We start from the raw sequence: 23,910 nt of genomic DNA on the forward strand, positions 1-23,910 counted from the left end.
TCCCACTCTGCTCCCCACAGTCACCTCTGGCCCAAGCTGGCCACCCTTCCCTTCAAACGGCGAGTCCAAAAGCAGGAGATCTCCAAGAGCCCAAGCTGGCCAAGGCAGGAGGACAGCATGGCTTCACAGGCCCATCTCCTTCCCAGATGCTCTGGTGCAGAAAGACTGATTTAAATTACAAAGCACCTTAAAAGACCAGACACTAACAGAGCCTGCATTGCATTCCTGCTGCATTAATGTCACTAAATTATATTTGAACTAAATTATGTTGTTTAACTGTGTAATTATAAAATAACCCTCATCTGGTTTTGACCATGGCCTCAATGGCTTCAGCCAGGAGTAGGGAAGACTGGAGCTGCTCATCACAGGTCCACTGGCACAGAGATTGCTCCAGCTTTTCTCCCCACCCTGTTCTCGAATTGAGAAATCAAGAGACAAGTTCAATTATTTCAAGGTGAGACCGGACTTATTCACTGCAGTATCAGTGAAATTTGGGCTTTTTTTAAAACACTGATATTCTGCCCCATCCATACAGATAACAGGACACATTCAGCCACAGCTCAAGCTCATTCCTTAAACCAGGGATCATGCATTCAGGATCTGGGCAAGAAGGGCCAGAGAAACAACCCTGACAGCACAAAGCCAGGTTAACTAAATACCAGGTTAACTAACTAATAACCTGCTTCTCTCTCACACAAAGCAGTTTCAAGGGCTGCTCCGAGCAACTCCCCTGCAGCAATTCCAAAATAAACATCCTGCCATTCCCTGTTCCCAAATTCCACAGACAAAAAAGTCCAAAGGACTTAAAAATAGGATCAAACTGTCCTGCTCGGACACCAGACAAGTTATTCAAAACTGGGACCCAAGGACAAAGTGGGTAAAGAGCATTCACAGGAAAAGGGGAGGCAGAGAGACTGCAAGGACAAGGCAAGGTAAACTTCTGTTTTCCTTCTGTAAGCAGCCACAGAGCCTGTGTAGTGTAACACATTTGCAACAGTTAGCTAAACTAGCTGGCATGGTATCTGGAATCAGACCTCAAAAAACGGCCCTGAGGTTTAGCCACAGCAGAAAAAATCCAGTAACTTTCTTCTCCTCCATCTTGTACGGGTCAGAGATGTTGAAAGCAAGGTCTGAATGTTTATGAGGGAAAAAACCCCTAAATTACAGTGTATTTCAAATAGTGTGAGCACAGGCTGCATCCCTCTATTTGGGCTTGCAATGCAATTTTTACACAGGAGACCAAAGCTGCTTGCCCAGCCCACTGACACAGAGTCCCACAGCTCCCTAGGTGACAATCTGGATGGCTGTGAGGGGACAGCAGCACAGACTCACAGCTGCACACTGACATGCAAGGTGGCAGCAGCTGTGGCAACTGAAGTGGGCACATCAAAATATGAATTTAAGTTATAAAGAGAAAAAAAATGTAATAAGATGGGGCAGATCCTGTACTGACTTCTTCCCCAGTGCAAAGAAACACTGTGGAGCATGGGATGACTCCTTCTGCAAGAATCCCAAGAATGGGGGCAAAGTCATCAGAGCTCCAATGCTTGGATGCCACTCTAAGGCAGCAAGGTAAATTAAACCAGCACTCAGCTGGGTTTTGTAATAGTTTGATCCTCTCCAAGCCAAGCATCACCTTTTCTTGCTCACTGTGTGTGCTTTGGACACTCAGAAACCACTCTCCCCTTCACCTCTTAGCCAAGTTAGAGGTACTCTGTGTAACCCTTCTGTAACAGCAGTGCCTCTAACGCCCCTTTTTCCACAGCTTGGAGCTCTGCCCCACAGAACCACCCTTTCTGCCTTGGGGCACCCAGAACAGAGCAGAGCCCAGCCCCAGGCACAGTCTGTGCTGGTGACCTCGGGAGAGAAATGAGAGCAGCCCCACTTCCCAGCCAGCAGCCACCCACAGCAGTCCTGAGTGTTCCCAAAGCTGTGTAACAGCAGACAAATGCATTTGTCCTTAATCACTTCTGAATCCACCCCCCAAGTCACTCTCACTTTGATTTCAGCTCAGCACTCCCTGACCTTCATCTAATGCCATGTCCAAACCCCAGTAATTAGTTTAAGAGGGCATCCTGTTACTTAGCACCCACTGGACTATCCTTGCTGTTCTCACAGTCACATTCCTATGGCTGCACCTATATCCCAGCAAGCCTCAAACACTTCCCAGAAAAACCTGAGGGCTCACTGCTCTCAAATGGCACAGGAGAACACAAACAGTTCAGCAAGAGCACGTGGGCTCTACAGAGAGAGATGCACAAGCGCCGCAGGAAAAAGGCAGTCCTGGAGTTGCAGGGAGGCTGTGGAGCTCTGAAGGTGTGCTCAGCCTGCCTTTGCTTTACAGAGCTGCTGCAGATGTGGGGAGACAATTAAACTGCTTATCACAGTACATCCCATTCAGTTCCAGAGAGCAATTTCAATCCCCAGGTGGCAGGCACAGCAATTAGGTACCCAACGACATGCACCAAAGCTCCGCTTTGCTTGTGTTAACTTCAGTGGTTATACAGTGTTTCCTTGGCTCACTGTCTTTAACAGACTGTTGGTTCAGGGATAACATCAGGTCACTCCTGCAGGACCTTCTGGCACCTTGTACAGCATTTGGAGGATGCTGAATGGTCCATATGTAGGCAGAGAACCTACAAGTACTTCAGCTGAGCCAGCTACAAAGCCTGGTCACAACCCCCATTCCCTCACCTGGAGGGGCTGGGATTAGAGCTCAAAAATAAAAGCCTAATTACACCACAGCCAGGATCTCTACAACAGCCCACCTCTGAAGAGCTGCTCTGGATTGGCCTCTTCTGAGCTTCATAATGGGTTGTAGGGGGAAAATGTGGTTTTAGCAGCTCGGTCCATCCCTTACAAAGCAGAGACATTATGCCAAAAATAACCTGGCTTACTAGTTACAGTCACCAAGCACTCAGCATCTCTTTGATCAGGGACCACACTGTCCACACCACAGCATCACCAGAGTCAGCTGTTCAGAGCAAACAAATCCAGGTTACACATCTGAGACACCTTCCACACACCATCAAAACACACTCTCAAAGGTAATGATGATACTGCAGGCAGCAGCAGCAGCCAGACTACCTCTCACTTACTCCTCAAGACCTTATGTCAGCCAGGAGCTTTGCTCACTGCTGTAGACTGAGCTTAAACCTCCTTCTCCCAACAGAGTATGATGCTGCTCTAGGTAATAAAGGCAACATCTAAAACCTCAAGGCTGCAAATAATGAGTTAAAAAATCACAATACCTGAGAATTAAGGTTGTCCATGAGCTGGTCCCAGCAAGTACCACAGTTTACTGCTTTTCTCCACCTCTACACCAGCTTGTGCCTTTGAGACACCCACCCATGAGTGTCAGCAAGCAGCCCAGGAGAGACTGGCTCCTGCTCCCAGCACTGGGATAGTGGCAGAGGCAGCACCTCCCTCCCACTCTGGTTCAGTCCCCCTGGCCCCGGGCTGGAGGAGGTCCTGGATGGACAGGATCTATGAAAACCAGTCTACAAAGCACTGGTGAACTGGGAGCCTTGCAGACGCCTGTAACCCGATAAGATCCATAAGATACAGGGCATTCTGCTGGGAGGGGAGATGGCACAGGTATTGCAATCAGAGCCTGGGGCTGCCAACCTTCCATGCAGCCTTTGTGCCACCCCAGCACCTCTCAACACAAGCAGTAAGGGGCTGTTTGGTTTTTAAATACTGACAAAATAAAACTTTAAAAAAAATCTTTTAACTCTTGGAAATGGCCAAACTGCTTCTGCTGAAAAGCTGAAACAAAGCCTGAGGCAGGGACACAGCATGGAAATTCGGCATGGGAAATTCCAGGGAGCAGTTAAGCTCAAGAGTTAAATTCCACTGCAAACAGTCTGTGTGGCAGGTAGTGTGACCGGTGTCACCCAGACACCGCTGCTCCTCGCTGCCCTGCGGAGGCAAAACTGCCCCAGCAGCTACAGCAGGCCACCCCACACCCAGAGCATGAGCTGGGATCCACTCCAAATGGGAGCTGACTGGGGAAAATCCTGCACCAGGGAGCTCTGCCCAAACGGCTGCAAGTGGGAGGCAGCTCCTGGGGAATTGCTGTGGGCTGGTGCCATCGGGACGTGCTGCTCCCTGGTTACTGCACTGCACCCTGCTCGGTGCCTGCCCTGGAGGGCAGCTCCATGGCAAGGAGCATCGCTCAGCAGCTGACCCATTTCCAGTCAGGAGCAGGCTGGCTGCCAGGGTCCACAGGCCAGGGCAAGGTGCTCCAGGCAGGATGCACTCAGGTAGCACTGGGAATGGCACTGTGACCGGAATTGTTGCTTCAGCTCTGCTAAACTGCTCTCTAAAACCTGAAGGGAGCACCTCCCAACACAAGCCCCCCGTTAGCCAAGGTGGTGCCCTGTGAGCAGAATTTGAAAAGAGCATTTTGCTGCTGGAAAAAGGGATGTTTCTGAGATCTTCATTCTGTGCCTGCTTTATTCTATACCCCTGCTTGCTCCCTTATTCTCACTGTGCTTATTCCTTGGGAAAGCTATTTCTCTCTTCCACTGCTCTCTCACAAAACCAAGCAACAATCTGAAGAAAAACTGATAAGAAGGCTTGGGGCAGATGTGCCCTCATTTTTCTTAAAGATAACTATCAACATCAGCAACGCCCTTACAAAGGCAAATCACTACTGGAGCTGGGTGCCTGGAGCACTGCAGACCACAGCAAGATCCACACCAGCTGAAGTAGCCAGGGAAAATACCTGCAAGCCACTGAAGGAGAGGTCTGATCACATCACCTGCAAGCCTATGGCGTATCCCGGGCTTTGCACCAGTGCACAGAAACAGAGGGCATCCAAAGCACTGGGATAACACATGAATTCTGACACAAGCACAGCAGCCAGAATGAAAGCTTGGAGGGAAAAGCATCCATAATGTCGTTTGTGATGGCAGGTTTGCTCTGCTTGTAACATACACTGCCAACACTCCCGGGAAAGCTGCTTAGAGATCAACAGATAAAGGCTTTTCGCCATTTAGCCTGTTATTTCATGTAAATCGGGTTGCCCTGCTACAAAGAGGCATTTCCATATGAAGTGAATGGTGCTCAAAGAATCAGGAGCAGCCACACCAAACCATGGCTCAATCCCTCTGAAGCCCCAGGACCAGAGGATCCTGCTCCCCTTCTCACAGGTCCAGATCTGCAATCCAGAGTGTCAGTCTTGTCACTCAAAAATGCAAGTGATATCAAAGAACCACCTCCTTAATATGGGGTTTTGTCCACTGAAATAACTCCGGACTCCTCCGAGATATGAAGTCATGTTTTGAAAAGCAACAGTGCAGAAAATTCAATTAACTAATCGAGTCTGTCTTCTGCTTGGGCACCATGGAAGCAAGACTTCCCAAATCCCATCCCTGAGATGTGGTATGTTATTGATGAGGTCTGCTGCTGCAACCCTTCCAGTGTGATTTACAGGGTCTGCCCCCACCCTCCCCTTCTTCTGGTTTCTGGAGCAGGGAGTCCTGCACCAAGCATGGCATGCTCCAGAGAACCAGGAAATCTACCCTGCTCTTAATTTGAACCTTGGTAGAGGCTGGAGGGAGTTGGAGAGGACAGGAGTAAACCAAGCTGGAGGCAAACAGTAGCTCTTTAGAGGAATAAACCACTCCTCAGCCTGTCCTGATTGATAAGTACATCTGCCAGTCCCCACCTGCTGTTCACATTCCTGGCATTTCTTTCTGCAGCATTTTTTCCCCCAACTGCTGCAGAGGAGATTTAAAGGCAGGGAAACAGGCCCCAGCTTAAACAAAATGAAGAGATATAAGGCCAGTTTTCTTGCATTACATTGGGCAATCTGCTGAAGGGGTTTATTGCAGGAGCCCTCGCAGGTTCAGAAACTTCTAATGGGTGTTACGTGCTCACCTTTGCTCTTTCCTGCCATCATACCTCTATTAAATTCCTGGCAGATAAAGCAGGGGGCTCCAAAAAGGTCTCTGCAGCCTCCAACCACAGAGCCAAAGTAATTTTCTGCACTGGTCAAACACTCCCTAGAGCACAAGGGAGATAAGGGTGAAAACACAGCAACTTCTCCAAAACAGAGAGGGCTCTGCTGCCTTCCCTGCAGCTGATGAGCACAGGCAGCAGGGAGAGCAGGCAGCAGCAGACACTGCTGGGAGAGCAGGAGCAGGAGTTTAGTTCTGGTTTTCAGTCCTGCACGTGGGCTAGAAGTTTCTCCTTGTTATCATTAGTTTTAACACGGTGAGAAGGTGATGGAAAATAAACCAGTACAATTATAGCAGAGGGTGGAACATGAGCCTGCTTGTTGTCAGAACAGGAAAAAGCAGCTCTGAGGAGCTCTCAAGAGATTCAGCGTTTAAGTTCCCAACCTCTCTCTCAAACTAGATCAAAATTAGCTATTAGGATCAAGTTTATTAGAGCACATACCCATACTGAAATCCTATCAGGCTGGTTGCTGCAGGGAGCCAGGGCAAAGTTGCATTTCTGGAGCTCGGGTGCCCCAGCACCCATCTAAAGTGATTTCCTTTCACCGAAAGATGAACTTGGACACAACTGCAAACAAATCTATGAGGTTTTACTCATTTGCAGTCTTTGGGGAAGGAGGGAGGAGGCAGCAGGAAACAATCACAGCTTTCCCCACGCCTGGAAGAGAAGCAAAATGTGAACAAAGTTTTTATTTCAGCCCAGGGTGGATATTTCCATGGCAGGCAGCACCACTCCTTAGGGCAGAGAGCACAGCAGAGTCTTTATAAATCAGGGAGAGTGCGATACAAAATCTGACTGACCCTGGATGCTCCTGTGGAACAGCACAGTCCCAAGAGCTGTGGCTCAGAAAGGACACCCCAAACCCTGGCAGCACCAGCCACTCCTCTGCAGAACGTTTTAGAGTGTATTTCCCAAAGCTGCCACACTCACTCACATGAAGGAGCCCGAAGTTAGTGGTGGTGAGGAGAAGGGGAGGGCAAGCCAGGGGTGAGCAGTGTTTGATTAGCCAGCTAATGCGTGCAGCTGTCCTCCGGTTTTACGGCCTTGGAGGAAATTTAAACAGGAACTTTCTATAAATTAACTGCCCATAAAATGAGCATGTTTTCTCAGTGCACCAGAAGGTCGGGAAAGGTCTGCTCAGCCCCCTGTTCCCAGGACACGGCCAGCAGCCTCCACAGTTGCTGTTTCTCCTTCTGAAGCACGGGAACGTGAATTCAGCCCGTGAGCAGTGAGCTGGCAAAAGCACGCTCACAGAGCAATCAGAGTCATTCTCCATTCACTGCAAACTAATAATTTATCTTTCCCCTAAAATCCCCAATGCAATCCAGATGCCTAAGTAGTCTTTGTCCCAAAAAACAAACTATACCATGGCCTCGGAGAGACGCGGCTCCACTCGCAAGGCTGTTTGTTCTGCGGGAGCGACGTGCACGTTGATGTCAGCTCCTGCCAGGTCTCAGGCTGCAAGTGATAACGTGGTTAGAGACACTCTACCCCAACCCCTCTGGCTTCCTCCTCATTGAAAGGATTATTCAAGAGTTGCCCTTAGGGATATTGTGTTGAAGAAATGCACCTGACATGTTCCCGGTTTTGAGGAAATCAGGAGGATGGGAGAAGCCAGAGTGAAGCCAGTGCAGCAAACATGGGAAATAAAAGAAATAAAGTAATTTGCTCAAGGGTGCATGAGAAGGACAAGTGTGGGTGGTCACCCTGAGCCACAGGAGGAGAAGCCTTGTCACAGAGGACCCTGGGAAGGGCTGTTTCAGCAGGGGACAGGCTGGATCATCCTAGGAAAGGAAGAATGAGGCATTTGGCAGAAGGGCTGAATTCCTCTGGCAACAAAGGTTAAGCACACAGCTGCACCTGTCCTGGGGAAAGGGACCCATGCCAGGTGGGGAAGGAGGTCACAGCCCCCCCAGCATCCTGCTCTGGGACTGTTGGGAAAGAGCAGCAAGTTTCCCATGGTGGGGGGCTCAGCACAGAGCCCTTCTGTCACACTGGCTCTCCCAGCCTGCTGGCAGCAGCCATGGGCTGCAGCACGCCAGGGAAAAGCTGTCCAAAACACCTATGGAAACGTTTGGAAGAGCTGAAAATAGAGTTTGGAAAACAAATGCTGACCAGCCACACTACTCTTCCAGGAATATATTAAGTGTTAGTGTAGTTGCATTCCAGTCCCTGAGTATATTTTCAATAAATAAATATTTTAAACCACTTTGTTTCAAAATTTATTATATTATTCAAGTGCTGTGAAATGCTTCACGTTTAGATCTGCAGGCTGCCAGGCAAAATTGCTGCTGATTTTTAAAACTCTGCTGTGCTGCCTAAGGTATCACTTTTAGGTTTTTTTCAGGTACTTTTCTACAAACACATTTATTCTGCATAATAACATTGGGTCTCTACCAATACACCAAATCCTGTTTTAATCGTGGATTAAAACATCTTTATTCACAACCCAACAACAATAGGTTTATTTTCACATCTATCTTCCTCCCTGTTTCAACAGTCCAATAAGCAAAAGAAAATACACCAGTAACTCTGTATGCAAAGTAACTCTCTCAAGAACTAGGTATTTTTGTCATTGACAAAGCCACAGTGCGTTCCACTGGCAGCAATTTCTGGGAGCTCCATTTGAGCAGTGAGTAGGGCTGCCAGGACACAAGTGCTGCACGTAACAAGCCAACTACACTGCAGACATGCCAGAGCTCCCCCAAGGCCCTGCTCCTCTACAGACGCAGCAAAGAAACATGAACAGGGAAAATGGATCAGCCTGTGTCCTAACCTGGGTATCCTGTCTGCACACAGACCTCAATCCATGCCCTTCAACCCAAACACACTGCATCCACAGGGATATCGAACCCTCCTGCAGAAGGGAAAACCCAGACACAGCAGTTGTGGTTTTGGGAGGTCCAAAGCACAGCACACAGCAGAGGGTGGCTATGGCAGATCCTGCTCCCCAGCACCCATCCCATTACTGATACAGGTCCTGGAGCACCAGATACCAACTAAACACAGCTTAACCTTCAGAGCACAGACTTTCACTGGCGCTGCACAGTACACAAATATTAATATTGACAAATAAATTCAGGCCTGCTTAATCCAAAACACACAGTGCTGTCGTCAAGCTCGTGTTTTGTCTGGAGAACAGACCAGACACTCCGAGCCTGGCTGCCTTACCTATTTCTGAAAGCCAGACTTAACTCAACCCAACAGATAACAACCAAGCTGAAAGCCCAATCCTCACCACAAATCCCTCCTGCTCATCAAGCTCTTGAAACTGAGAGGGGGAAAACAGCCCCGGGGTACTGCAGTTATCTCCATCAGTGCTGTGGGGAGCTGGGGAGAAAGAACACATGCCTGTCAGGCCAGGCACCTGGGGCAGGTAAGTGCCTGCCAGTGTTCCTCACCACTATCAGCTCAATCAGCTTAGAGGAGCTCTGTGACTGCTCAGCACAACAGGGCTACATGACCCCTCTATCTCCTTTTCCATCCTTACAGCTTAGGCTGTAAATTCTTCAGGGACAGCTATAAAGCAGGAGGTCCTGATGGAGCACTGCTGGCCATGGCTAGCTGGGACCTCTGCAGGGAGCCATGGCAGCAGTTCCAACCGCCCCTGGGTAAGGATGCTGGGCAAGCCTAAAAATTGTGAAAAATGTTAATTTCCTGCACTGGTATGCAGACTGCACCTAAGAAACTGCTTAATTGGACATGGGGAGAGGAATCAAGGCTGAAGTACAGTGATTTGCATTAGGGATTTTTGTCTTTGGTGTAGGGTAGCCAACACACACTACGTAATTGTAGGGGAGCTTTGGGGTGTGGAGACTCGTGAGGCCACCGAGGTGACATCGAGTCAGACAAGGCTGAGAGATGAAACCTCTATGTAGCACAAACACCAGGTTTGGGTATGGATGCAGCAGAGCTTAAAGTGATGAGCAGAAAGTAATACAGGGCAGTTACCTGGGAATCTGGAGGGATATGGGCAAGGAAGAGATGGGTTCTGAAATAGGAAAAAATGGAGAACAAGGTGTAAGATAGAGAACAAAGGAGGGCCAACCTTCCTGTTGTAGGAGCAGGGGCACCTACAGACAGCCATGACCCCACAGAATAGACTGAACCCCCCAGGGTGCCAGGGAATGCCCCAGACAACCTGGACTCCCCATCTGGTCTGTGGCCAAAAGGCTTGCTGGGAGGGCAAAGTGGGGTGCACTTGCACACTAACACAGAGTGCCATGGCAGGGAAGGGTGACAGATCTGCCCTTCAGAAGGGGTGCCATTTGCCAGATTTAGCAGTAATTATGAGCTTTAGAATACTAAGTGTGTAAAATGCTCTAACTGGAAATTAGTACCAGTGCTGTTTATTAGTGAATCTCATACTAAACTCTGCAGCACTGCAGCCTCTGGGGTCAGCTGCCCGCACCCCAAAGGGGCTGCATCAGCCCAGGGCTCACAGGATGCCCCCAGCTCTAGTCCCTGGCTGCTGCCCAGGCTCCTCAGTGGAGAGGTTAAGCCTGCGTGGGCAGAGAATCTGGGCTGCTTGTGTTACACATTTGCACAACACTGACCCATCACTGAACACCGTGCACACCACCACCATGGAGTGAGCACACCACTGGCCACACTTTCAATTCCTTCTAATAATAAACTGGGATAAAGAGCTTAGAAGTTGGAAGTGCCTGTGCAAAGCACACCTGCAATTAAAGGGGCACTCCTCAACCACACCACGTCAGCAGGAGCAGAGAGCTGGCCATGCAGGGACAGGAATAGGGCCCTCCATGCATCCTCCCACTCTTTGAGCAAGACTGACCTAAATCCTTCCCTTTTCAGACTCCAGTGGCAGGAGGAAAACGAGCTGGTCTCATTAATTTCACCTCCTGCTGCCTGGTGAACTTGTCTGCAGCAAAAAAAAATTATTCAAAGCTATGCTGGTGACCTGGCAACTCAAACCTTCTGTGGAGCAGGAGGCACAAATGACCTGCTGCAGCATTGCTCACCTCATGGCCAAGCTCTGCTCTGGCCCCCAGAGCTCCTCAAGTTATTCAGCTGTGGACTTTTACAGATGCAGTGAGGACACCCAGCAAGGGAACTGTTCCTCTGCAGGGGAGTTGATGCAATAGAAGGGCACGTAGTCCATGGACAGCTGGTGGCTCAGAAAAGACTTCTCTGCTATGCAGGAGACCCTGAGACTGGCACAGTGCACAACACAGGCGACTCCTCCCTGCAGCTTCCTCAGAGCCTCACTGGAGCCAAGTACACTGGTGCACCCTATTTTCCTGTGATTTCCAGAGTTCAAGTTGATTTTTTAATCTGACAGGAACAGTAGAAGACTATAAAAAACCCCACAGTGGCCTGAGCAGCTCCGGAGTCTAAAATAAACATGCCAAGCCCTATTTGTGATGGAGTAAAAATAGCTTGTTTCTCATACCTTCCCAGGACCTCTGCTTCGTACACAAAAGCTTAACAGGTTAACTACAAAAACATCAGATGTGCAAGGAATGGCTTGATTTGAGCTTTGCACTCTTTGAGGAGTTCAGAAAACCACCCTGGCCCCGCAGCAAAGGGATGAACCCTCAAAGCTCATCTCCTGCCCAGGGCTAAAGGCCAGGCACTGCCAATTCCCTTTAATAGAAACCACTGTCCTTCTGGAGAAAAAAAATCCAAACAAAAAAATCCACAAACGTCACTGGAATTACATCTTGCGCTCTTTCTTGGCTGGATACTTTTAAAATGACACTTATTCCAAAGAGCAGTAACTATAAAATCTAGTGCAGAGCTGTGCTGCAGCCGGGACGGGCTCCCTGGGAAGCAGAGCGAGCACAATCAGTGTCTGCATCAAAAGGAGAAGACAGACTGTGGCTGGGCTGTCTCATCCTAAGAAACGCCACTTCATAGCGAGTTCTGCTAAATTAACTTTTTTCCAGGCCCTAAATGTATCTCACCTGGCACCTGTGATGCTCCTGAAGAGAACAGAAAAACAAGACCTGGGAGGGAAGCTCGGCAGGAAAGCCGTCACGACGCCGAGTTTAATCATTACATCATTTCTAGTGACAGCTCTGCCGGACCCACAAGTGAGCACCAACCTATTTATGACTTGGGTTTAAAAAAAGGGCCAGAATTTGCAATGCATCTGAAGCTTGCTGGTATTTATACAGGCACTAAAAGGCACCCAGGGAAAAGGCCAGGCTTGCAGGAGCCACCAGCTCCAGGAGCCTTCTGAGAAACAGCCGGCGCATGTCCCTACAAGGCAGTGCTGGCAGTGGCACATGCAGCTGTCCATCTGCCTCAGCCCAGCAGCACACAGCAGCCTCCAGGCCAGCCCAGACAACACAAGGCAGGACACTGCTTCTGGGGAACCCCCAGGGAGCACCTTCACTAGCCACACACACCCCGACCACCCTGCTCTTGCTCCAGGGTCACTGTTAGAATTCATCCCCAGAAACCTGGGCTCACATTGAGGAGGCATAAATCAAGCAGCAATCTGGGGCTTTGGCTGAGATGCAGAGGGATCTCCAAAGAGCTCTTAGGACAGCCCCCCTCATTTTAAGTAAGAGGGACAAGAATAATGAATTTTCTTGCTAAATACTCATTTAGTTTAGCAGGTCACATTTAAAAGCTCAACATTTGTACTTTAGATTATATTCTTAACCATGCCCACATCATGTTGAAGGCCAGCATCTACTGAGACCTGATCACAGGTCCCTGAAGTTTCCACCTCTTGATGAAAGTGACTTTTGCACTTTGTCTTGAGTCAAAGGCTTCAAGAGATGGAAAACACGTAAGTTTCCCCTCAGTTACTTATTTCTATTATTAAGCACTCTAGCAAGTAAACAAGGAAAACCACACACCTTTCCCAGGTTTTACATTGTCTGGCTGCTTCCTCCTCTTGTTAGACACAGGCTTTCATCATTTATGGTCAAGATTGTTTCAGAGAACAAGGAGAGCAACCTGCAGCTTTCCAGCCCCTTGTACCACCTGCCTACACACTGTCACTGAATGGTCACCCCACCAGATGCTTCAAGGTAAAAATCACAGCTTATCTTATATGAATATTTGGTGCTGGCTGTTACATAAACACTACTGCTTTTAGAGGAGGCTTCTCTCAAGTCCCTTGCTCTCTTCACTCGTATTTGCTTCCCATTCTTTCAGCTTATTCTTAAAGGGCAGGACTCCTGGAAAAAAATGTTCTTCATATCTGGTAGGCAGGGGTATGACAGCCCAGCCACCAAACATCTGAAACACCAATAACCTCACCCACATGTGCACCCCAGGATGTCAGCTCATACTTCCACTCTCCAATGCGCTGCATCATGCTTCCTTCCTACACCAGTGAACTCTTCCTCCTATTCAGTGGCCCACAGAGATCTCAAGGGATCCTGCAACATGGGGCCTGCAAGCTGTAATCCATCCTCCCATGTTGGCAAAGACGTGGAAAATCTGCAGAGAGAGGAATGGCTGAGCTTTCTCCCTGCCTCTTCCTCACAGGGCAGATGTGGTCCAGCCTGCTTGAAGACCCACAGGGAGCCATATCATCATTTTAATCATTGTAACTGCCCAAGGAAGCATTTCCACCTTTCCCATCCCAGCCCTCTCTTCCCTTTGTGCTGGTACAAGAGTTATAGTGCACAGAGAAGTGGATGTGGGAAATGACACACATTAAAGGAATGCAAAAAGAGACAAACAAGAGGCCAGTTCCCATCTGGTGAGCCTCCAGGCTGGATGTGGGGTCTGCAGGACCACTTCTCTTTTCCTTTTCACAAGGGAAAGGTAGGACTTCTTCTGCCAGCAGCACCTGCTCAAACCAACTGAGAAGCTGAGCACACCAAGTCTGGACCCTGCAACAAACTGTGCCAGGCAAGAGCACTGCACAAAGACACCAAGGAAAACCCAGACAATTCCAAAGATAAAGAGAAATTAAAGTGGGTTCAGCTGGACATCTCCCATTCATTTCCCACTATTGTCCTAACCAGCATCTGAGCAGCACACACTGAGAGCTACGGTCACCTCCCACAGCAGCTGCATCCTGGTACAGGCACAGCAATTCCCTCAGAGCAGGAGGCTCTGACTGGATCCATTCCACATTAACAGTCCCCTCGAGCACTCCTGGGCAAACTGCAGCAGGCAGGCCAGTGACCTGATGCAGGTTTCTTTTCAGCCATTAAGCCACTTTAAAAGACATCTAAAAATACATGAAATGCTTTTCTCATGTGACTTTTCTAAGCGAGGGACTTCTCTAAAGCCTGCAACCACAAATGGAACGAGACACTGCTGCAAGACCTCTTTTCCTGCACCAACAGCCTCTACACTGGCAACCTGTTGAGTGCAAGAGACCAGCTGAAGATAAAAACCTGGAGCATTATGCTTGGCAGTATCAGCTCCTGAGGTAGCACCATTCTCCCCAAGGGCTGTGCTTCCATTCAGGAGCACCACACAGATGGGGAGCTGCAATGGTTTGCTGTGTTTCTGCTCCAGAAGGATCTTTAGCTACACCCAAAAGAGTTCAAATTTAAACTCCTCCCCACCAAGCCTGAAATAAAAAATAACTTCTCAGCTCTGCTGACACAGGTAATTCCTCTCCACTGAGGAGAGGAGGTAAATAGGACAACTGTTTGCCTCTGAAAGTGCTTTGCAAATCAGCTCAGATGGCTGCTGCCACAAAGCCCAAGCAGGAGGACACTGGCCCCTTCAGCTGATCCTCAAGCTCTTAAAGAGTAGATTTACATTACCAAGTTTCCCATCAAGATTCTTTCTCCACTCCCAGACTGGAGCAGAAAAGCTCTTTTGAGATGCAGACCCGTGTGCTTACAAGCTCCTGTACATGCCAGTGGACACTGACACTGGGAAGTGAAAGGTGTCTGCTCCTGGATGGGCTCAGGCTGCAGAGCTGAGCCATCTGCTTCTGCAGAAGCTGAGGGTGGCTCTTCCTTGCTCCAAAGCAGACACCTCACTGTGTGCCCAGGCAGCTCCAAGCTTCAGCTGACCTTTTCCAGTTGGCACAGCCTACAACTGCTGGTCCCAAACAGGGCTCAGAGTCAGCTGTGCAGAATTCACTAATAATCATCTTAGTCACTGCTTAAAGAAGAATCTCACCCCTAAACACTTGCCTAGGGAGTCAGCCCAGCCAGCCTTAATTCCCATATATGACCAGAAACGAGGACTTCAGCATGTGGAGCAATCTTTCCTGGGCTCCCAGCTGGAGTGACCAAGCCACACACCACACCAGTCCAGAAGACACTCCCAGGGCAGAGCTCTGCACACAGCCTTGCTCTCCACAATCTCCCTCATGCTGGTGGCAGATTGCTCTTCCAGCAGGATGTGAACTGACCAACTCATCCCAACACACAGGTATGTGTGGCCAAGGTGTGCCTTCAGAACTGCCCCTGTATGCAGTATCTCAACTTCATTTTAACTTCAGAAAAAACCAAACCCTAAATCTCACTGCCTCCTCTGCTCTCTGCCTTTCTTTGTGGCACAGGGGAGAAGCTGCCTCAAAGGATTTCCTGAAGCATCATATCAAGGCAAAGGTTTTGAACCAGCATGTGAACAGACTGTAAGAAATCCATAAAAAGTGAGAAGAGGCTTACCTGGAGTCAGCAGGATTAAGTTTCCTATACAGAGTTATGCACCTCCAGGGGAGGCTTTAGGAGCCTGCCATTCAGGGAAGAGAAAAAGGCTGGAGGCTGCTGAGCTGGGTCACACTGGAGCAAAGCACACAGCACCAGGATGCAGTGCAGAGGTCTGCAGGAAACAGCTTCTTCCTGTGACAGCAGGACAGCACCACGACCCCTCTCCCCTGGGACACCCAGGGCCAGGCACAGCCCACTGCCAGAGCAGGGACACCCAGGGGCAGGCACAACCCACTGCCAGAGCAGGAACACCCAGGGCCAGGCACAGCCCACTGCCAGAGCAGGAACACCCAGGGCCAGGCACAGCCCACTGCCAGAGCAGGGACACCCAGGGCCAGGCACAGCCCACTGCCAGAGCAGGGACACCCAGGGCCAGGCACAGCCCACTGCCAGAGCAGGCTGAGCTCACACAGCCACGTTCAGTCACCGAGGTGTGTGAGAGATGCACGGCCCCACCTGTTCCTGTCCCAGCAGGACCCGGCTCCAGCAGGGAAAGCAGGAGGAGGAGGCCAGCAGCACTCAGACCACTCCCACCTGACTCCATGACTAAAAGATTGGAGGAGCTTTGGTGGAGAAGCAAGAACCAAGAGGAGGGTCAGCATTCCAGTTTTCAGGAATAATGGGTGTGCAGTGCAATGGTGCTGGTGCTGGGACGCTGGTTTGAGGGGAGGGTGGGGACTGAACCACATCACAGGCTGGAACATTGCTTCCAGAGTGCAGGAGCTCGTCCACCTCTGACTGAGGCTTCAATAAGCAAACCTCACATCCAAATTAGCCATGGCAATCATGGAGTATTTCCCTCTGCCACATTCAGCACACAGATTCGCACACAACTTTTATCCTGGCTTATCACCATTACTGCACAGGGAGCACCACTGCCTGCTCAAAGCTTTAATCCCTCAATATACAATTTTACATCATTGCCAGTAGCAAGTGAAGCCCTTTTTCATGTTAGCTTTGACTACAAAGTTTTCATGAGACTGTAAAGCCCAATTCCTACACTTTTCTTACAGTTTAGTGCTAAGGGTTCATGGGCTTTGCATGCAGTACTGTTACAATATGTTGCTTTAGTTTTCTCTGGACATTTCTGAAGATTTGTATTTATCTCAGCAATTGTCATTCTCAGACCAAATTTCTTACCTCCCTAGAGGCTGACCCCTGCTATTCAAACAAAATCTTACTCTAAGATCTGGTAACTCTTTCTTGAAAGAGCAACCAGCACAAGGCACACAGACAAACACGGAGCACTGGCTTTATAAACACCACTGGAAGCACAGAATTCCCCAGGTAGAGGACACAAAGTTTCACATTTTGGCCACACAGCTCACCCTGGAGAAGTGAACTGATACCATGGAAACACATACAGCAGCATGGCACAGACCTTTATGCTAGATTACGTGACAGTCTCAGTCCAATCACTCAGAATTACTGCCATCAACACAAACGTTAATGCCCAGCCTAAAAAACACCTGATCTGACCTGGACACTCATTAAAATAAGGCTCACTGCCTCATTCCTGATCCTCTATCCCATTCAGGATGGGAAGATCTGCATTGTGACCGTGCTGCAGAACTTGCAGGACCTCTTACACATCCCATACAACAGCTATTCTGTGCACAAACACCACACTGCAGAAGCTTTCAATGAACTGAAACTGAGAATTAATGAAACAAATTAATTATATGAGCTGCTTGTGCCCATTAAGTTCAGCTGATGCCAGTACCTCTGCAATTACACTTTCCCACATGTCTTAAAGCTTTTGCTATGGTAGGAGAAAGGAAAGATGCCAAGGAATTTCAGAAGATAGGCAAAGGAGGTTTTGAATTTTAGGAAAAACACTGGAAGAAGATTCTCCCTTGGAATTGGCATAGTCCCACCCTTGTCTCCAGCCAGCCTTTACCTGTATCTGAAGAGGCAGAAATCTGATTTTTAGAGAAAAAGACACAAAGCTACACTGATTCTGTGTAGCTTCCTGGTAGGATCCTATGAAGTTGAATTCAGAGAGGGTTTTAGAATAACCACCTTTTATCCCCTTAATGTAGGCCCCCAGGCACTATCATAAAAATTCCACTAGAAATATTTCCTTTGGGGTGGGGAAACACCATGCATGGTCTGTCATGCAGGAGTCAGCTCCTACAGCACAGAGAGCTCACACTCCACAGAGGTCAAGACCTAAGCAGAAAGCCTAGGGGACATGAACAGGGAATCACTGCAGCCTCAAATATGCCTCTTATTCCCCACCTAGAAGCCCACACCTGTGTAAAGCCTTCCTGCAGGAATCCCAAGTGCCACAACATGAAGGTCACACCTCACATTTCAGCAATACTCAGAGAAGATCTGATGAAACTTCTTGCTGTATGGGAAACTCCCAGCTAGAGACCAATACTGAAGAGCTGCTTTACAAAATGTTCACACTGGAAAAACTCACAACTATTTCCACCCTGATTAAAGTCGAATCTGTACAGTATCCTGGACTGCTGAATAACCAAGCACTACACACAGGGATCTTGGTCCCTCTCCATTGAAATTGAAAAGTCCCAAAGAAGCCATGCACACTTCCAAGGAAATCCTGGAAGCTCTGGGAAGAGATGTGCTTCCCACAGAGCCTGGGAGAACCCATTTGGGGGCAAGAGGGAAGAGGAAATTAGGGCCAGCCTAGCAAAGACCAGCAGCACACAGTCCCCACACTGCAGTCTGAGGTTGTGACAGTGGCACAAGGCTTCCACATCACCTGTCATGATTCAACACTTCAGTGGAAAACTGCTGGTTCAAACCATCACTCAAGCTCATCCAAAAATCAATCCCTAGCCTTTGGGACTGATATAAAATGATCAGTATCTGCTACTGAAAACTCTCATCAAAATTACTGAATGCTAATCCCCACCCTTAAGGAACATACTTCACAGAAGATTAAGCTTTCTGAAGTCAAAATGCACAGTCTAGTCCAAAAAAAGAGGGAAGCCCGTGTGAATTCAGCAGACACATCCAGCACTCCTGTGACCTGTAACTACGTGAGCCTGAACTGAAACCTCTCTGTAACCACCTCTCCACCCCAGAGGAGGGAGGGCAGGAATGCGGCCCGTCAGGTCCCTAACGAGCAGGATCTACCAAGGACTGCAGGAAGGGGCTTCTGAGCCAGTTTGCTGGAATGCTCAGAGAAACCAGCACACAAAATATTTTAGAATCTGCCTGTGGAAACCCTCTATGAATCGAGCCCTTCCCAGAAAGTACAGCAGGAAAGACACACCATATTCTTATTGGGGTTGCAGTGACGGCAAAAGCACTGTGGTGAGACCACAAGGTGAGAAAAGAGAATTCACGAGCGGAAACCTTCACTCAGATACATTTTTACAGGTCAGATGAGGCTCTGAGCGTGGCTTTCTAAAGAAAAACCCTAAACAAAGTTGAACCCAGTGGGGCTGGGACAAATTTTATTGCAGTTTCCAAGCCTCACCCTCTTGCATGTCAAAGCCAGACAGTACTTTGAATCCCACCAAGAATCACTCTCCAGGCCTAGAGGATGCCTGCAGGACAGTGAAACAGGGGGACAACTCAACCCTCAAAAAGTAAATATCTGTTATGGCCAAGAGCACCATTACGAAGGGAGAGCTCTGCTGATCCAATGGCTTCCTGCCTTCAAGGATGGTCCAACATCCTTCCCTTGCAGAGGGAATAAAGGGTCAAGCTGAAAAAAACCACCAACTTTACACCGAATCAGCAGAATCAACTGCTCAATGCATTAGCTCAGCACCACAGCTGGCCCCTGGGAGGAGGCAAGAGGGCACAGCTGAAAGCAGAGGAAGAGATGGGCCCTTTTAAGAGCATCAAACCATGAGCTGGTCACTTGGTGACCAGCAAAAGCTCCCTGGCTCTTGTGCCTGTTTTGTGAGCTGTGAGGTGACCACTTGCTCTGATCTAACCCACCACAGGAACCATGCCCACCACAGGAACCATGCCCACATGCCTGGGGGTGCTCCAGGCTGGGTGTCACTTTTTTTTCCCCTCTGCAGCGCTGAGCTGTTGACAAACTCCTCCTGGTTGGGGAATCACAAGCTCCTTCCATGGAAAATCCAGGTTACTAAACTGCAGAAAGTTAACCCAGGGACAAAACAGGTCAGCTGAGCAAAATGACTGCAGGCACCACAAGGGCATGTCTGGGGTCTGACCTCTCTGCTCCAAAAGCAGTGAGGCTTACCCAGCTCAGCCCTCCTGCACAGCCCTCTGCTACCTCACCCCAGGACCAGCACAGTGCCACTGGCATGGCCTGACAGTGACACAGCCAGGGGCCACAGAGCTGAACACCATTAGTGTTGGGGTTTGGCAGCCATTGTGAGTTCCCCACAGACAGGGCAGAGGGCCACAGGAAGGAGATGAAGGAGCACTTGGTAGCCCTGCAGCCCCCTCTGGCTCTTGGGTCCCAACACATTGTCCAGGGACAGGACCCCAGATTTGGAAACTGCTGCCATGGGCAGAGATTCCTGGGAATCTCCTAGGGTGCCTCAAGGCTCTGAAAAACCAGCAGTGAGGTGACCTTGAGCAGGACATGCATTCAGGAAAACAGGAGGCCCCTGCTGCCCGCCCAACTCCAGTCAAAGTCATGCCACTCACCCTGCCCCATCTCCTCCTCCTCACTGACTCAGAACAGCTCACAAAACAGGCACAAGAGCCAGGGAGCTTTCTGCTGGTCACCAAGTGACCAGCTCAGGCATTGCACAGGGACGGGGCCTGCCTGACATGGGGACTTGGATCATCTCCTTCAGACACTGCTGCATCAGCAGAGCAGTTCAGATGCTCATGAAAAATCCACTGACAAAAATACTGGTAACATCAAACACACAACCATCTTTCTTACTGGCAAGCTAAAATTTTATCCCAGAAAAGCTGAACCAGAGACAGTTTCAGTCAACAGATAAGCACAGAGAGAGATACACAGACAGAAGGCACCAGACTAGAATGTGCACCTATGCAGAGTGTTCACATAGGTTAATACATTAACTTTCCATCCAGCAGCACCTTAGTAGTTTGCTCAAATTCAATCTCACAGAACAAACCCTAAAAGCACAGGTTCTTCGGGTTGATATTTTATTTTTCACAGCTTAAACATGGTCACAGTCCTTTGCAAAATGGGTTTAAGGTACAGAGCTCTCCAGACTGCACAAACATTCTAAGAACAAACATTTTCAGCATACCAAGAGCTCAGATACACTAGGTCAATCCAACTGTGTTTATTTGTATTTCACCCAAATCACCGCCAAAGTACTCGGAGCTCAAGGAGCAACAGCCTCCCACTGATTCAGCAAGAGACCAGAAGTAATTGGTAGACAGTCTGCAAGCACCACAAAGAATGCCAGAGGCATTTATTTACATGACCCCTGTTTGCCTAAGAAGAATTCAGCGTTTGCATTTTCCTCACTCAAATTAATCATCACTAGACTTAAGTCCTCAGTACTATTCCTCAGCTAACAGGAGTAAAGGCACAAACCACCCAAAATCATCTCCACAAAACTTTTCAGATAGCTGCTACTCCCAGAACGAGGCAGACCTTTACTCCATCAGCTAGAGTTCCTCCCCAGGCTGGCACGGCACCCTTGGAGATACCTGTCCAGGACAATTTGTCTCACTATCTCTCCAAGGAACAAGGAAAAGGCAAGGAGAGACCATTCCTACTGGTGAGCAACACCACTCCTGCCAGGGCAGAACCATCACACCTTCTCAGCTAGGCTGACAACACACTGCACCTCACACCTGTGCTGCATGAAAACCTCCCCAGGATCTGGCTGCTGCAACCACACCGTTCTCTTCCCCCTCGGTGCCCACTGGTGCTCAGTGCAGAGCCCCAGAGCACTCCCAGGCCTGTCTGCTGGCACGCTCACACAAGCCAGGATGCAGCAGGGCTCCCTCCAACACCACCCCTCGCTGTCAGAGCATGGCTCTGCCCAGGACAGGCAGCCAGAATTCCTCCAGAGCAGCCGCCCGTGGAAGACAAGCCATGGCCAGAGCACTGGGCCAGCTCTGACCAGGAGCTGCATGGCTGGAGCTGGCAAAGGGTCCCACTCTGTGGGTCACACACCCTCCTTTGTCCCCACTCTGCCTGTCACACACCCTCCTTCACTCCCAGAGCAGCCAGCTCAGCACTCCAGGTACTGGGACACGAGGAGAACAGAGTGGGTAAGTTACCAACAAGAACCAGTGTTTCCAACAGCAGACAAGTGCCCGGGGTCAACAAATCCCACACATACAAAACTTACTGGTATAGAGTGAGCAGAACACCTTACAGTTATCAGCCCCATAATTCGTACTGATTCTCCAGGTGTGATGCCAACAATCAAGCAGAATTTACAACTCTATTTACACAATGCTTAAAGAAATGGGTATGTCTAAGCCAGCAGGTGCTGTCAGCAACATCTCCCAGTTATTGGAGCATTTGTGCCAGCTCCCAAAGAAGTGAGCCTGAACTGCAGCAAGGAGTCAGTGTGACCTGGAATCAGCCAGGCTTTGCTGATTACTCCTCTGAGTAAACAGTGGTGTTCCCAGCACTTCAGCCTGCTCTCAAGCTCCTTCTGTTGGCATACTACCCTATATTTAGGAGAGAAGAGTGCAGTGACAAGCATTGGGAAGAATGAATAAGTGGTTTAGGATGCTTGGTATAGCAGCAGAGACTGCGTGAAAAACCCTAAGAATTAGAAACTCCAAAAGTGAGGAAAAGAATCTGTAAAGCTAAAGGTGGGATGAGACAGCATTCCATTTGGAAAGTTAAATAGCAAGTTTTGTTAAGAACAGTACTCACAAGGCAAGAGGCATTAGTTAATCAACCACATAAGAGAAATGGATGGTAGAAAGAAGCTCCTGCCTGGAAGGGCTAAGAGAAAATAGGCAAATTCTTTGTTTTTTTAATACAAAAAAAAAGATTTTAATCTCATTTTGGACAGGTGAACGCCAGTGGTGTTTTCCCAAATCTAGGAGCCCAAAACTCCTGGACCAAGGGAGATATACCTCAGGGAGTGACAGTGATCCCTACAGCCAGGTCCCACATCCCCCTGCCCACACCTTCCCCCGAGCAGCAGGACCCAGTTACGCTCCAAAAACACACGTTCGCCAACTTCAAACCTGTGGCAAAACTCAGTAAACCCAGGCCTGCTGACTTGATGGGCACTGGAAACTTGTGTGAGCCACTTTGCAGCCTGTTGCTTCCAAGAAACCAGGGAGGCCACAAGTACTATCTGCCATTTAGACCTTTTTGGGCGGTAGAACCACTAACCTGCCTTTAGTCACCTGCCCCGGGGACTGCAGATAAAGTCAGCCTGTGGGTCTGTCCCTCCCGGAACAGCCGCTGCTGTTAGTCACGCTCGCGGTGCCCGGAGCCAAGGTCAGCCCCGGGAAGCGGCGGGGCCCACGGAGCCCCACAGGGCCCCGCTGCCCGGGACAGCCGCCCGTCCCTGAGGAACGCACAGCTCCGCCACTACCTGGGCACCCACCTGTGCTCCCACGGCGCCGGGCCGGTCCCGGCGAGCGGGGAGAGCCCGGGACGCCCACATGGGGTTTGTCACAACCGGAGCCGGCTGCCGCCACCGACAGCACCTGGGCCGATCCCGGCGAAGCCCCGAGACTCACCCGGCAGAGCCCGGGCCGCCGCAGCCGCTTGAAGCCCCGGGCCCGCTCCGCCTCCCGCCCGGCCCCACCGAGCACTCCCGGGCGCGGCGCCCACCCAGGGCCGAGGGCGGCGGCGGGAAAGCGGCGCGGAGGGAGCGCGGCCCGGCGGGAAGGCGGCACGGGGCCGGTCCCGCAGGCCACGGAGGGCGCGCCGAGCTGAGGCGGCGCCGCGCCGGGAAAGCCACCCCGCCGCCCGCTCTCCGCCAGGCCCGGGCCCGCCGCGCCTCTGCCCAGGCCGCGCCACCGCCGCCAGCCCCGCTCCCCGCCGCCAAGGGCAGGGCGGCCCGGCAGGTGCCGCCGCAGCCCCGCTCCGGCCGGTCGCGGTTCCTCCGTCCCCGCTCTCACCGTGCACGCCGGGCCCGGCCCCGCTCCCGCCGGCTCCGCGGCCCCGACGCACCGAGCGGGCGGCGCGGCGCGAGCGCGACCCCGCGCGGGCACGTACCCGGGGGCGGGGCTGGCGCGCGCGCGCGGCGCCTGGCAACCAGCGGCACGAGCGCGCCGCGACCAATCGGCGCCCGGCTACAGCGCTGGCCACGCCCCTCCCCGCCCCGCCCCGCCAAGCTGCCCCGTGCGGCCACGCCCCGCCCCAGAGCCCCGCCCCAGAGCCCCGCCCGCTCCCGTGGGGCCCGTCGAACAGCCCCGCCCCCTGCCCCGCCTCCAGGGCCCCACCCCACCCCCA

General features: G+C 50.5%; 1 protein-coding gene across 2 annotated transcripts in view; it reads right to left on the minus strand.

Moving 5' to 3' along the window:
• The window catches only part of DAG1 (dystroglycan 1), a 49,870-nt gene extending 26,143 nt beyond the window's left edge, over positions 1 to 23,727 (minus strand). Inside the window, exon 1 of one of the 2 annotated variants that reach the window (XM_054640030.2) lies at positions 23,577 to 23,727. The gene's annotated coding sequence lies outside the window, so the exon portion shown is untranslated. The remainder of the gene's footprint in view (positions 1 to 23,576) is intronic. The other variant, XM_077184564.1, reaches the window with a different exon arrangement.
• Positions 23,728 to 23,910: the final 183 nt, after the last annotated feature.

This window comes from Agelaius phoeniceus, chromosome 11 (genome assembly GCF_051311805.1).
Source record: "Agelaius phoeniceus isolate bAgePho1 chromosome 11, bAgePho1.hap1, whole genome shotgun sequence".
Taxonomy (NCBI): Eukaryota; Metazoa; Chordata; class Aves; order Passeriformes; family Icteridae; genus Agelaius; species Agelaius phoeniceus.